The 14,617-nt window shown below is 44.6% G+C and overlaps 1 protein-coding gene and 1 long non-coding RNA gene across 15 annotated transcripts in view; one reads left to right on the top strand and one right to left on the bottom strand.

Moving 5' to 3' along the window:
- The window catches only part of LOC135300757 (uncharacterized), a 37,758-nt gene extending 23,702 nt beyond the window's left edge, over positions 1 to 14,056 (bottom strand). For 6 of the 14 annotated variants that reach the window (XR_010362530.1, XR_010362526.1, XR_010362525.1 and 3 more), the window contains exons 1-4: positions 12,264 to 12,747; positions 10,167 to 12,025; positions 6,310 to 6,378; positions 5,716 to 5,843 (exon numbers count right to left, since the gene is read on the bottom strand). This is a non-coding gene — a long non-coding RNA (uncharacterized LOC135300757). The other 8 variants (XR_010362521.1, XR_010362523.1, XR_010362520.1 and 5 more) reach the window with 8 other exon arrangements.
- The window catches only part of LOC135300755 (very long chain fatty acid elongase 4-like), a 36,694-nt gene continuing 34,800 nt past the window's right edge, over positions 12,724 to 14,617 (top strand). Inside the window, exons 1-2 of the mRNA XM_064420544.1 lie at positions 12,724 to 12,766; positions 12,947 to 13,108. The gene's annotated coding sequence lies outside the window, so the exon portion shown is untranslated. The remainder of the gene's footprint in view (positions 12,767 to 12,946; positions 13,109 to 14,617) is intronic.

Below are 14,617 nucleotides of genomic sequence, written 5' to 3'. Positions count from 1 at the left end.
ACCATAACTGAGCCTGCCAGCTCCTGGATTTGGGTTAAAACTCAAGCAACCCAGAAATGACAATTATCCATTTTTTGATGATATGGCTGTACATTTGTCCCTGAGAAGAGAGGGAATTGTCTTTCCTGCTATTTAGTTGAATACACACAGTTCTTTGACTCCTTTCTTTAGAAAAACGGCAGGGCAGTTCCTGTAAATTTAAGTATGTCATTTAAAAATCATGAGGAAGTACAGGCAAGGCTTCGTGGCCCGCACTGAGAGGAATTTGATCACTGTTTATTGTAGTGGCATATTGGAAGAGGTTTTGTTATCTAATGTGGTTGCTGATTGATGCTGGCATTAGTGTATGATTGCCTCTGAAGGTTTCATGTCTCCACAAGATCTCAGAACAGAAAATTATGGCAACAAATTTTAGAGAAGCTAAAGTGTTGGCTTAATAAAAAAAAGTATGAAATAAGGCTGGGGTGGAGTTAGATGGTGATGAGAAAATCTTTTGGACTCCAGTTTTCAGGAGCTCCTGCACCTGTTTCTCTGGCCAGAAATGCACAATATAAAAGGGAACTGGGGAATCTATTCAAGGCTCTCTGTTAAACCCTTTCTGGGCATTGCTTCCTTATCTACTTCCATTGTGAAATCAAAGCTTTTACTTTATTAGGGATTATACCTCAATAAAGCCATGACATATCTGTGGAAGGACTTTTTTTTTTTCTCATTCTTCACTGAAAGGTGTTCAAATCAGGAATCTCTCAACAGAGACCCAGGAATAGAGTCTGCTGCTAAACCATTCCTGCTGAAATGTGTTCATAGGTGAAACTAGTTGCCTTTCCCACTGCTACTCAAGAAAGATGATTTGCCTTGCAACAAGGACTCTGAAAAAAATTTAGAATGTGATATTACCTTTATTATAATTTTCTGTTTTGTTCAGATTTGGGTTTTTTTTGGTTTTTTTTTAGATGCTACCTTAGTGTGTCTGCACTTATATCTATAGAATATATACAGACCATCTTATAGAAAACAACATCTGCTGCCTAGGGTTGACCCAAAAGATCATCTGTTTTCTCCTTAAATACAGTCTTTACAACTTGAAACATTTTGTATTTAAGCACGTAAATTTGTTGAGAGTTGCTTCAGCAATTGTCACATGAGAGCATTTGAAAAAAAAAAAAATTGATGGGAAATTTGACTTGCGAAAAAGTAGATTTGAGGTTAGAAAACAAAGAGACATTTCACCCTATTTAACCTTTCCAAAATGCTTTCTATTTGGTTTGTGTCAGTTCCTGTCCCCAGTAGCTGGCACCTTGTCCTTAGAGCATTCCCACACATGGGACAGACTGTGAAATTGTACAGAAAGACAGCAGAAGGTTTTAAAACACTTTAAAATACCATTTTAAGTGGCTTTTATAAAAACGTAGGATGCACTGTAGTGACTGGGTGCAGGCTTGTTCAGCCAAATACACTGATCAGTGAGGGGTTACATTTGGCTGACCCTTCTTTATACCCTTTCATGTCCTATCTTTAACTTCTCTCTTGTTTTGCCCTGGCCCACTAAATGTTCCTTAAGTTCAGTCTCTCAGGCCCACCTCAAATATCCTCAGTTGTCCTGTTCCTCTTGTTTTCTCCTTCTTAGCAGTTACAAATTCTTCTCCAAAGCTGTGCCTGATGATCTTTGGTGGTTCCATCAGTGCATGGCTTTTGTTCTTTCCCAGTGCCCCTCTCTCTCCTGTGCACCTGGCTTGGTCCTCTGCATGTTCTTGTTTACAAATTTCTCCTTCATTTAATATTCTCTTGGAAGTGAAAGGGTTCTTGAGTTGATAAAGAAGCAGAGGCCCTCACCTTCCATATGCCCTTAGAGTGGTGGCTTCTGTCTTGTACTACTGGATGTAGCTCTTGAGTGCTTCAGGAACTTTCAGGGAGGCAGAATGTGTGCTTCTACTATTTCCCCTTCATCACAACCAATTAAACATGTGTTTAATATGGCACTCACAGCACTGCCCAGTATGGGCAGTACTTCAGCATGCTGTTTGCTTGGCTATCTCAAAACCTGTCATCATCCCTGAGACAGAATTAATTTCTGAAGCAATGCTCTGGGCAATGATTGTGGTGCTGTTGCCCTGAAAAACAACACCCAATGTCTAATTGTGGTGGGAGGAAACTTTTGAAAGAGAGCACCAGGAACTAGCCTGTTTTATAGTTATTATATTATTATTTCACCTGGATGGAGAGAATCAAGTCCTTATTTCCTTCCCTATTTACACATTATTGTTTTCAGCAGAAAATGGCTGGAGATGGCCCTGTTGAGAACAGTGGTGCAAAGATATTTTCTCATTAGCACAAACAGAGCCTTACACTGGCTCTGAATGGGAGAGCACTCCTGAGATTGTTGTCTTTCTCTTCCACACAGATAACAAACCTGAGCTAGAACCACCAGTGCAGATCAGAGATTAAAATCTACCCTTTGCCCCCATGTGCCTGTTAGGGGCAGAAGGCAGTGTGTTCTCTCTGTGGAAAGAGAGGCAGAACTGTGCTGCCAAGTTGTAACAGAAGAAGAGCTGTAATGAGCATAAAAGAAGTTGGGAGAGTATTAACTTACACAAGTGACCAGAATCTGTAACTGATACGGAACAAAACAACATCTGTGTCCTCTCCCTGCTTCAGAGCCAGCAAATCTCTTCACACTCATAGCAACAGCCACACTGAATAGACCTGCAGGACCTTTCATCACCTCTACCAATACGTGACCCTTGTCCTCCTGCTCTTGTTAGCAAGGACTCTATTTTTCATAACCTCTCTTCAGGCAGGTTGGACTGCCATTCATTCTTTTGATGAACTAATCACACCCTTGGATGACAGGCCAATGAGACGGGAAGAAATATGGGGAGCTAAATATCATCCTGTGAGCAGGATAAACACATGCAAGAGTTGGGAAATTGAAACTGACTTCTGAAAATGTCTCTATTTGGCAGGAAGGGGGAGGATTTGACATCCAGCTTTCAAAGCCACATTTCAGAAGGGGGTCAGAAGGGGTCAGTCTTCTTTCCCTTCCAGGGAAGGCTTCTGGAGGCTGGGAAAGAAAACAAGATATGCTCTGCCTCTGTTTCCTCTTGCTTGTTTGGTAGGCTGTGACTCCCTGCACTTCTGCACCAGAACTTCTCCTTGCAGAAGCTGGGCTGGGAGTGTAAATTGTTGTAAATAGCCTCTCCATTTTTTTCTGCAGCCTCCCTTCAGGCCCTGAAAGGCTACAATCAGATTTTTTAGTCTAGCCAATTCCCTTTCAGGGCTGGGTCAGATGCTTGTGCTAAAAGCATCTGGAAGAATCAGGGTTCATCATAGCCAAATCCACTGTTCCTGTATAATCTCTGTGTCTAATAATCATTCCTATTCTTATCCCAGACTGTGGGAATAGGACTTTACTGCTGCTGCCCTTGGTCTCTAGCTAGGCAACTCTTGCACAGGGTAAAGAAAATATGCATTTCTGAAAGTCCAGTGGCTCTGTTGGCCTTTGAGTCTTTAAAGGCATCAATTCCATCAGTAGGATTGGTTTTCAAAAGTGTTTCAAGCATCAAAGAACATAAAATCCACTGCAAGACAAAATGATTTAAATTTCAAACTGTCCAAGTGCTATATGAAGACTCCAAAGTCTCTCAGATTGCTTAAAGATTGCTTGGAGCTAATTGGTTGAGAGTTAGGTGCCTTTGAGAATCTGAAAGTACCTTGACCTTATTTAAGACCCTGTATTCTGAACTGACACTTGCATGTAAAGCCATTTTGGTCTTCACTAGCTGGAATTCAAACAGAAAATAACAAAGCAAGCTGCCAAGGATGCCTTCAAAGTAAAAGTAAGGATACCTTCAAAGACAGGTTATTTCTTGTTTGTTTTCCTATAACTGATAAAAAATTGTAATGTTTTATCAGCTCAGCTACTATATTTTTTTTCTTGGTATATTGCTGTCCAATCCGAAGTTTTTTCAAGAAGCAACAGTTCACCTGAGAAAAATCTGTTTCATTTTCAGGAAGAGTGGGACAAAGAATTGCTCTGCTTTTGAAACCTTCCCCTTTTGTTAGTGAAGGGTGTATTTACATGCTAAATCTTTCTTAAATTATTAGATGCCTCTATATACGGTGTTTTACATGGACATACCTATGTCTTGCAGCACATTTGGGGGTAGTAATTAAAAAAAGAGGGTTTTTTCAAGGGAGAAAATTAAATCTGCATTGTCTGACTTTTATTAGCATAGTACTCTATATCTGGCATCACCTTTTCAGTGATAAGACTTCATGCCTTTTTCTCATTGTGTGGAGCAGCACGTCATGTGATTTTGTCTTGCTTTAGAGAATCAGAGCTTGCTGGTGCTTCATTTGTACCCTGAGAGCTCTGGAAATCTTTTCCCCCCTTCTAGCTCAAGGTTGCTCCAATTGCATTGCTGATTTTATTCTGTTCTGTTCAAAGAAATCAAAGGGAAAATTTTGCAAAGATTTGGTAATTCTCATCCAAAGTTTATGCCCTGTTGTGCTCTGAGTGCGTAGATTCAAGTTTTTTCCTCTATAAATTGAACGGAATCACACCTGGCTGAGGTTACTCCACAAAGCTGAACCAGAGTGTTGCTTGTGTGGAATATTGATTCCAACAAGTGAAATGCTCTTATGGAGCCCTTGAAGGTGATCATCCCCAAACCTGAAGGGTTCAAACTTAATTTGGAGTTGCTGAATAGGATTTGTGTGATATCATCCCTTCCCAAGGACTGGGAGGAGACAAAGCAGCTGTACTTGCACAATAGCTCTGCAAGGAGGTTAATCTTTCCAGTTGATACATTCCAAGACTATAGAAAGACTGGATAGGATTGACTTCTAGAGTATCAGTAAACAAGACTGTCTCTTCTGATTTCCACACTTATTTTCAGCATTTTTTTCCTTATCAAAATTAGGTACCATCAAATAGAGTCTCTGGGGTGGAGAAGGGAAACAGATTTGTGAGACATCATCATCATCATCTACTGTATTTTGTCGTGCTAGGAGGGAAGTGAAGGAAGAAGGAGTGATAAGAAATTTATGTCTTGTATTTTATTACTCATCCAAAGTCTTCAATTATTAGTGCTATGCTAATCAAGTCTTTTTGGATTGTCTGACAGATCTTATGATAATCTCCTTAACAAGACAATAAAACTGGGAGGATGGCAATTGGGTAATTAGCTGATGATCAATATCCAGCAGCTGTGATGAGATGGCAGGCAGATATCAGTCCCTGCTCCAGGCTCTGGGTACTTTGTCATTTCAAGTTTCAGGGAAGATGTTGCCAAAACAATAATAATTGCATTGTGCGACAAGAGTTGGGATAAAGGAATAGCAGCCTAATAGTGACAATAATTTAAACTGAATATGTAGAAATCCTTTCTCCTACACAAATCATTATGAAGTGGTTGATCCTGGCAATTTGAATTTTTTCTTGACATAGGCATTAGACAGGGAAGATCTGAAATGCCCTGAGTAGAACCTTAAACTCCTAAATTTCCAAAGAGCCAGGCATATCAGCCTGTATTACATTAAACATTTAATTATAACTTCATGGATGCAAAGCTGATTGGACTACTCCTTTACAGTCTCAGAGGCAACTGGAACAGGATTTACTTCATTTATGTGTAGACATCAACAGCGAAGATATAGACATAATTCTGAGCAAGACAACTCCCATGATATCCAGAAAGAAGGAGCAGGGGTTACCTGGTGTAGGGAGCTGTCCCCATTCTGATGGAGATGTGGTGCATCCTGGAAGTCTCTGGTTCTGTTCATTACCTCTGGAGGTTAGGACGGCCATATCAAATGCCTGAAGTTCACAGAGATGGACCTCACTGTGATTAAACACATCACAGATACCAATGAGAATAAGAAGTCATTTGGAGAGAGATCCAATGGCACAATGATGTTTTGTTTAATGATACAAAGCTGGAACATTGTTTTTTAAAGTTCAGCTTATTCCAAGTATAACCTGGAGGTAGAAAAGGGAGAGCACAATTTGTCCATAGAATGGACATTTAAGATCATCTTGTTCCAGCCCCCCTGCCATGGGCAGGGACACCTTCCACTAGCCCAGCTTGCTCCAAGTCCCATCCAACCCGGCCTTGGACACTGCCAGGGATGGGGCAGCCACAGCATCTCTGGGCAACCTATGCCAGGGCCTCAGCACCCACACAGGGAAGATTTTCTTTCTCATATCCAATCTAAACCTGTTCTCTGACACTGTGAAGCCATTCCCTTGTGTCCTGTCACTCCTGTGTAAAAAGTCCCTCTCCATCCTTCTTGCAGGCCATCTGTTACCTTTCATTGCCAGTCCATGAAGAGCCCAACATGGTTTCACTATATGATTTTCCATTGTGCTCCATTGACCTGGGTTGGTGAGAAACATACGGTATTGTGGGTAGGATATTTCCTGTGAAAATTAGGGCTGAGCCCTTTTCTTGATTTAACCACCTAAAAATGTGCAGGTTTTTGGTTTTTTTTGGTTCTTTTGGGGCAGAATTCCTGAATGTCACAGAACTCCCTCCCTTCCTAGCTCAGGGAAGTTTGGGGGTTTCTGGACTTGTGTGAGGTAAAAAGCAGGCTGGAGGAGACATGGTGGGCAGACTGTGCTGGAAACATTTCCCTCTCATGTAATAGAGGGGGACTTTAAAAATGCCTCCTGCAAGTTTCTGCTCTTGCTAAAACCTCTCCTGAGGACTGTGTTGTGCTGCAAAGCACCTCAGTAACTCCTTCCCTACAGTTTGTGTCAAGCCTGGCTTGCACTGGTCTACTCAAAGCAGAAAAGGATGATCACTGTTTTCACAGAACATCCCAGAGGCTGAGGGACCCTGGCTTGAGAATCAGCTCAAAAAATAGGAAATAAGGATTGGGGGGGGGGGAAGAAAAATGCAAACAAAACAAAACAACAAAACAACAACAACAACAAAAAAACCACCAACAAAAAAAACCAAACAAACAAAAAAAAACCAACAAAAAAAAAAGGCAACACATCAGAAACAGCTTCTTGCATAATAAAGCAGGTCAGTGTTCCAGGGTTGTACTGCTGGAAGAGTTTGACAGGTTTACACTGAAAGACACCACTTAGAAGTGTTAACTTCTTTTAGCTTAGCCTTATGGAGCCTTTTCACTGCAGACTATAATGCTGGCTACAGCCTTCATCATTCATTCTTAAAATGTGAGGTTAATGTGTAGCTACATTGGATATTAAGGGAAACAGATGGAGCAAGGAACACAGTGAATCACAGGGAATCTGTTCAAGAATTTTTCTCACTAACAGGTTTTTTCCTTACTGAGCCTGCCTTAAGCATCAGAGCAAGCTCAAATCGTCATCTAAATGCCAGTCCCATGGCTCCCTGGTTGGGATTCAAAGCTTCCAGCTAAATGTTGGGGTTGTCTGTTTGGGTTGGGACCCACCACGGAGAAGCAGCAAATTCTTTCTCATTAACTTTAAGCTGGATCTTTGTTCCTAGCCTCTCCTGAAAGTCCCAACCTTGATTTCCCTGATGACCTGCAGTATTGTGCTTTGTAAACCTCACATGCAGGCCTGCTTATGTCAGCCATAAGAAGGCACTCCCAAGTCCTAACAGAAGCCATACCTCATATCTAAATTTACTGTAATTTCAGACTACCCATCAGCCTTCTGCCAACTGCCCCAGGGCAGGGGATGGCTCTCTGGTTATATAAACAGGGTTGGAAGCACCAAGGGAGGTCAAACTGGCACGATTCCCACAGTCAGAAAGCCCAGACAGGATTTCCATTGCTCTTCCATCAGACAGGATGGAGGAAGAATGTCTCTGATGATCTCAGCTGGGAGCTGATAACCTTCCAGAGCTGAATAAATAATAAATGGCTCCAGTGATGGTTGTCTCTGAAATGTGCTAATAATTTTGTTACAATGTATGGATGGCATAGGTGTATATCTGTGCCCTCCAGGTGATCTAGAGTTTGTCACTGGTGTATAAGAAAACAGAAAATGAGGGCCTGTTCTGAATCCAGTGGTTATTCCCTGGAGGACATGATCAAGGGAAGCATCACCACCTCTTGATTTTCTTAAAACTGGATGGCTTTCAGAAAGTAGAAGCTTTAGCTCAATATCTCTCATTGTGTTCATTGAAGAAGCAAATGGATGAAAGCAGAGTCTGTGGAACACAAAGGGATGGCACCAAGAGATCAAATGGCTCCTTTGTGCTTACATCTTTCAGAAAATCTTTTGCCTGTATTTTCTGTTAAGAGTTGGAGCAAAACATTTCTAATCAGCTTCTGAACTGGTGAAAAAAACAAAAGTGATTTTTTTTTTTCTTTCTATCATTACCCATTCTGAGAAAAATGTTCTGGCTTGATTTGTGGTCAGCTGGTTTTCGAGTCTTTTTTTTTTTTTTTTTTAATTTTCCCCATGGCTCATATTGTCTGGGTAATCTATACCCTTGGAACAAGATGATCAGAGCTTAGTATCTGCCCCTTACTGAACTAATCCTCTTGGCTATGATGTGCGACAAAGTAGCAGCTCTGAAAGGCTTTGATGTCTTCTGCCCTCGCCCGCTGGGTGGGATGTGGTAAGGAGCTGTGCTGTTTTGCATGGAGTGAGAGCAGAATATTCCCTGCTGTTCCCTCTGCAGGAGGGAAGGACTTTGCACCACCCCTTCAGCTGGAACACCCTGCTCCTCTTGGCTTGCCTCCAGACAGGCTGGGGATGAGGGAGAGAGACTACGTCAGTCTTCCCATCCATCTTCAATTCCACCTACATTGTCTTTGGGGTGCAAGGTACACTCAACCAATTTTCGGCCAGGAGATAAAAATCTAAGGCCTTTTTTCTTCCTCTGTAGCAAGGAAAGGAAACCCAGCTTCTATTAAGAGGGTACAGAAATCTGTGTTGGTGTCAAGGCTCCCACTTAGCTGACACAGGTAGTTTGTTCTTCCAAAAGGCTCCATCTGGGCTGACACTTGGTGTCTCCTGAGGCAGGAAAAGGCAGAGTTAACAGATTGGCAAAGTCAGAGCGGAAATCCTGTTCCTGTTCTTCATAAGACCACAGGTTTGCAGTGTCAAGTGTCAGGAACAGACTGGGGGAGATGCAGGAAACCTCCTTCCCATTCTTTGCAAGGGGTTGGAATACTGTCCATTTGCTGTGCTCAGGTGGTGGCACAGTGGAAAACTGCAGCTCCTGGGCTGGGCAGACAATCCCCTGTGTGATCCTGCATCAGGCTGTGTGTCTGTCTCTGCTTCTGAGAGGTTCTTGGCTCTTGCAGTCTTAGAATCATAGAATCCACTGAGTTGGAAGGGACCCACAAGGATCATCCAGCCCAACTCCTGGCCCTGCACAGACACTCCAACAACCCCACCCTGTGCATCCCTGAGAGTGCTGTGCAAATGCTCTGGCAGCCTTGGAGCCGTGACCATCCCTGGGGAGCCTGTTCAGTGCCCCAGCACCCTTTGGGGAAGAACCTTTTCCTGATATCCAACCTAACCCTTCCCTGACACAGCTCCAGCCATTCCCTGGGTCCTGTCCCTGGTCACACAGAGCAGAGATCAGGGCCTGCCCCGCCTCCTTGTGAGGAAGCTGCAGAACTGCTGTGAGCTCTGCCCTCAGTCTCCTCTTCCCCAGCTGAACAAACCAAGTGACATCAGCCACTCCTTTTGTCTTCACCTCCAGGCCCTTCACTGGAGGCCCTTCACCTCCAGGCCCTCACCATTTTCCGTAGCCTGACTGGATCCCTCAAAGGGAGTTGGTACTTACACAGGCCTGTGTTGTATTGCACTATTGTGTGGCACTGTTTGAGATCCAAAATGTGCCAAGTAAACAGCAAAAAAGAAAAAAAAATGCTTTGTCCTCTCCCTGTTCTTGCTCCTTGTAGAATAGGCAGTGGTGTTATCCAGTGAGACAAAGAATCAGGCTTTTCTTCCCTTTTCTTTGTGGTGAGTTTTGGTGATGGTTTTTCTGGATCACTTGACATATCTCTGCCACCTTTGAGACCTTCTCTTAGAATTCATGTCACTCCCCAGTAAGACCCTCTGGGTACTGGCAGGAAGCAGTGCAATAGCAGACCTGTTGGTGACCTGGACAGGTGGCCAAAGTCCTTTCTAGATCTGAGGTGGCAGGAACCCTGCTCCTGATTTACACTGCTGGAATTTCTGTGGCTCGAGTGGAGGCTTTCCTCACCTGTGAAGTGATGGGAGAGCCAGGGTGAGCATTTCTCCCCTTCCCTGGCAGGTGGGTGTTGTGTGGCATGTGGCTTTGGAACCCTGTGTCACCGTAGTAACAGCAAGGCATCGTTTCCTGGCAACTGTCAGGGTTGCTAAGGGAAGAGTTGGCAGCTTTGGTAGATGTGACATCTCTGACATCCTCCACTCCCATTACATTGGGATGGGTTTGATGGAGAGAAGACAACCTGGTGACCAGTTCTCATCTCCTTTGACCTGGCTGAATGCTGGATTTCAGAAATAATGGCAGTGTCCATAAGTCAATGGAACAGCCTGTCTGGGAGATGGGGAGCATGGATCCTGTTGTTTGCCATGCTTGCCCCATTCAATAACTACAAGTGACACTTCCTGCCCTCTGCTAGGAGATGAAATGAGTTCTGGGAATAAAAATCATTCTCAGGGTAATGAGTGTTATCACTGGTTTTTGATGCTCTGGTTCCCCAGTCCAGTTCAGAGGTGGCTTCACTAGAAAGAAACTTTCCTCAAGCTGTCTGTTCTGACAATGACTCATTCTTAAAAGAGTTTGCTTGCCAAACCAACCTGTCCATGGGGTGAAAGCTGTGGTTGGAGTGGGGCCTGTATGAGTGTGGGTGGGAGAAGGAGCAGCAGGTTCCCTGAGGTATTACTCCAGCTTAGCTCGGTGGAATTCAGTGCAGTTGTACCAAGGCAAAACTAAAAAGCAACACAGTGATGAATTGATAAATCCTATTTGCTCGCATCTGCCCACTCGGAGCCAGAGCTGGGGACATCACTCGCTGCTGCTGCGTGCCAGAGCATGTGCAGAGGGAGTTGTTGTGCTCTCTGCAGTGCTCAGGAGACAGATGGTGGAGCCCACCCATTCTCTACAGAGAGGAGGATTTCTACAGTGCCGTGGTGCTGGCAGAAGATGCAATAGCAATGTTCTTACATTTCACAGAACTGATGGGTCTCAGAAGTGATATTTTACCAGTGTTCCCTTCTGGAACCTTTTTTTTTGTTGTTGTTCCACAGCTGCCTGCACAGCTTTTGGCGCAGCACTGATGGAGGATAGGTACTGCTCTGGCTGGCCCAACTCTTCCATTTAGGGTGAGAGTTGGACTGCAGGGATGAAAAAATCTCAGCTGCTGAGGTGCTTTTAGGAGGGAAGAACGAATGAAGTTATGTTCTTATCCCTTCTAAAATTCCAGCAAAACCTCTGTCTTAGCACAGTATGGGAGAGCTTATGTTAGTTGGGAGTTGGGGCAGATCAGATTAATGGAGATGTCTTCTCTTCCCTAAATGGAAAAAAAAATTATTTAGCTGTATAAGTGGGACTTGTGACAAGAGAATGAAGCCCAGTGCAATTTTGCAGAGGCCATCAGAAATCCTGGGGACATTCAGAAATACTCAGTTTCGCACCAATTTCCTGCAGCTGACAGCACATTTGCATTGACCTTGGTGACAGTGCCAGCCTGGCAAATGAAAAGGACATGTATCACTAAGAGGAGAATTAAATTTGCAAGGAATGCCTTGTATTTCATTTTCTGTTACTGCCATTTTTATCTGTTCCGGCTAATCCTTGTGTCCCTAGAAAGCCTGCCCTAGCGTTCCACTTTCTGCAGCAGGAATGGTGTCTGTGTTCACAGCAGGGGTGGCTTTCTCCAGCTCTTTTGTCAAACGCTGTCATGGACCCCCTGAGCTCCCTGTTCCTTTGCCAGCTGTGGGGAGTGTGCAGCTCACTGATGTGGAGCTTTCTGTCTCCGTCTCAGAGCAAGGAAACAGCCCTGACCTGACTGGTGTCTGCAGGAGCAGCTTAAGTGGAAGATGTTCACAGTTTAGCAGATTCCAACACGGGTTCCTCTGTGGTGGAATAAAGGAGAAAAGGAATCTCTTCTCTTGCAGCTGTCACTTCAGAAATTTTCATCCCTCTGTCTTATATAAGCATGAGAGCATCATAGGCACAAAAGGTGTGGGTTACAGGTGTGTGAAATGGCTTAACACAGCCATTGTGAGAAATGTGATATTAAAGATGTGTGATATTAAAGAACCTATAATCTTCTGGATATTAAAAAAAAATGTACAAGCTTGGCATAATTACCAGTGCAATAGTGACACTGTGGTGCATCCAGATGTGATTAGTGTTTCCTTCTTCTCCTCCCTTCCTTTTTGGTTGTATAAAACATCACTGCATCTCATTTTTCAGGATTGCGTGCTCATTATTTTGCAGTGAGTGACTCTGCTCAGAAGTTTCTACCTGAAATATCCTAGAAGGTGAAGTTTCTTAAAAAGAAAGAACAAGATGACCAAGAATATCATGTCTAAAGAATTGGTCCAGTAGTCTGAGCAACCTAGAGCTGTTTGGAGTTGCAGAGACTTAGTGCTCCTGAGTTGTAGGGGAAGTAAATTATTGGTTAGCAGACCTGAGTCCTTGGCTTCTGGAGCTGGGCCAAGACAACTTTCTATAATTAAACCGCAGTCGTCATGGGCATGACGACAGCTGGACACGACCAGGTGATCCAGCAACCTCTCCCGTCTTCCACCAGAGACGAGCAGGCAAAGGGGGCAGAGCGAGAGGGGAATTTAGAATGAACCTTCTGACAGGTTGTGCCAGGGAGAGCCTGGGCTCCTCTGCCCCTCTCCTCTCCGGCGGACTTTGCAAGGTCGCGGCGAGGCTGCCCGTGCCCCCGGAGCCTGTTCCTGCCGGCAGGAATGCGCAGTGCCCGCGGAGCTGGGCTCCGGCTCGGCACAGCGCTCTGCAGCCAAGGCTCGATGACTTTGCAGATGCTGGTGCTGCGCACGGAATGACCTGACCTGAGCCGAGCCACGATGCAGTCCCGGCCCTGGAGAGCTCTGCCTGCAGGAACGAGCCAGTGGAGCTCAAAGCGGAGTTCCACAAAAAGGATTTGTTTTACAAAAGGCTCGAGATTGATGCAGCTGGCTGAGGTGAGGATGTGTTTGTTTTGCAAAGGCAATGGGAACTTTCTTTTGTTCTCTGTGGCGACAGAGGAGCTTGGGAACCATGAGGAAAATGTTACCAAGAGCTCTGTGGGTAGGAGACATTTTGTAGCAGCAGCTCCATTTCTGTACCCCCAAACAGACCTAAGCCAGGGAAACCTGAGCACAGCAAAGTCCCTTTTCTGGCAGTATCCAGCAGCATTTTCTCTCTGGAGAAGTCCAGGTCTCTAGTTCTGTGCCGACAAAATGTCAGGGCTTCATCTGTCTGTCTCCCTCCCTCCTACCATCTGAGAAGGCAGAAAGTACCTCTGTAATGAGGGATTAACTGTGCAGTCAGATCTGTATGCCATCCCCACATCCAAGCACAGTCACACCCTGAGCATAGGAAACACGCTCACAGAATAAATCCAGGTCAGGTTTCAGGCTTAGCTGTGGCCCTGACTTCTTGAAGCTAGAGTTTTGACTTGCTTAGCAACAGTAAAGCTGTGCTGCAAGTCCAAAAAGCAGGACTGGAAAGTGCCTGGAAAGACAACCTTCCATCTGAAGGACATAGCTTCTGTCACCCTTTGTTTCTCAGTTATGATCCACAGAGAATCATCATGGAATCCTAGAATGGCCTGGGTTGGACAGGACCTTGAAGGTTATCTCATTCTAAACCCTACCATGGGCAGGGACACCGTCCACTAGCCCAGGTTGCTCCAAGCCCCATCCAACCTGGTCCTGGACACTTCCAGGGATGGGGCAGCCACAGTTTCTCTGGGCAACCTGAGCCAGGGCCTCACTACCCTCACAGGGAAGAATTCCTTCCTGATATCCAATCTAAGCGTACACTCTTCCAATTTGAAGCCACATGCATCCTCCAGCAAAAGCTCTCTGGCATTTCACCCCCTTAGCAAGGCTGGGAATGTGATAGTTGCTGTGGGGTGGAAGAACTAGGGAGGCAGGACAATAGAAGCCTGTTTCGAATCTGTGTTCTTGGATACCAGGCCTAGGCCAAACCTAAGGAAGGTGACATGGTGGCTGGGCAACATGGGAACAGAAATGGAAATGAACTCTAGGCCTTTTCTTTTTACAACATGTCACCCTAGCAGTAATCCTGTAAGGACTTGTGAGTTCCCTCATTCCAATAAACAGCATTTCCAAGCCAGGCAGTGCTGAATATGTCCTTGCCTTTCTTGCCACAGGCATGGAGAAAAGAGCCTGAGAAAAACAGTAGCTCCTGCTGCCAGCTCTGGAAGGCAGCAGACATCTCAGATGTCAGGCAGATTTGAAACATCAAAGGGGCTTCTCCTGAACTAGCTGACCTTTTATTACCCATACCCATCCACTAATACCCAGCAGATTATCTTTGCCTTGTTTTTGCTGCTGTGTCCCTGACCTGTGGAAACCCCCATGCTTTGAATATGCTCTGTGATGGCAGAGAGGTGGCATTTGCAGTGACTGCTCTATCTCAGGTGGCTCTTCTGTGAATTTTCTTTTGGATTTGTGTGACTGGAA

This window comes from Passer domesticus, chromosome 5 (assembly GCF_036417665.1).
Source record: "Passer domesticus isolate bPasDom1 chromosome 5, bPasDom1.hap1, whole genome shotgun sequence".
Taxonomy (NCBI): Eukaryota; Metazoa; Chordata; class Aves; order Passeriformes; family Passeridae; genus Passer; species Passer domesticus.
The sequence above is the reverse complement of the archived record's forward strand: the minus strand, read 5'-3'. Positions and strand labels throughout refer to the sequence as shown.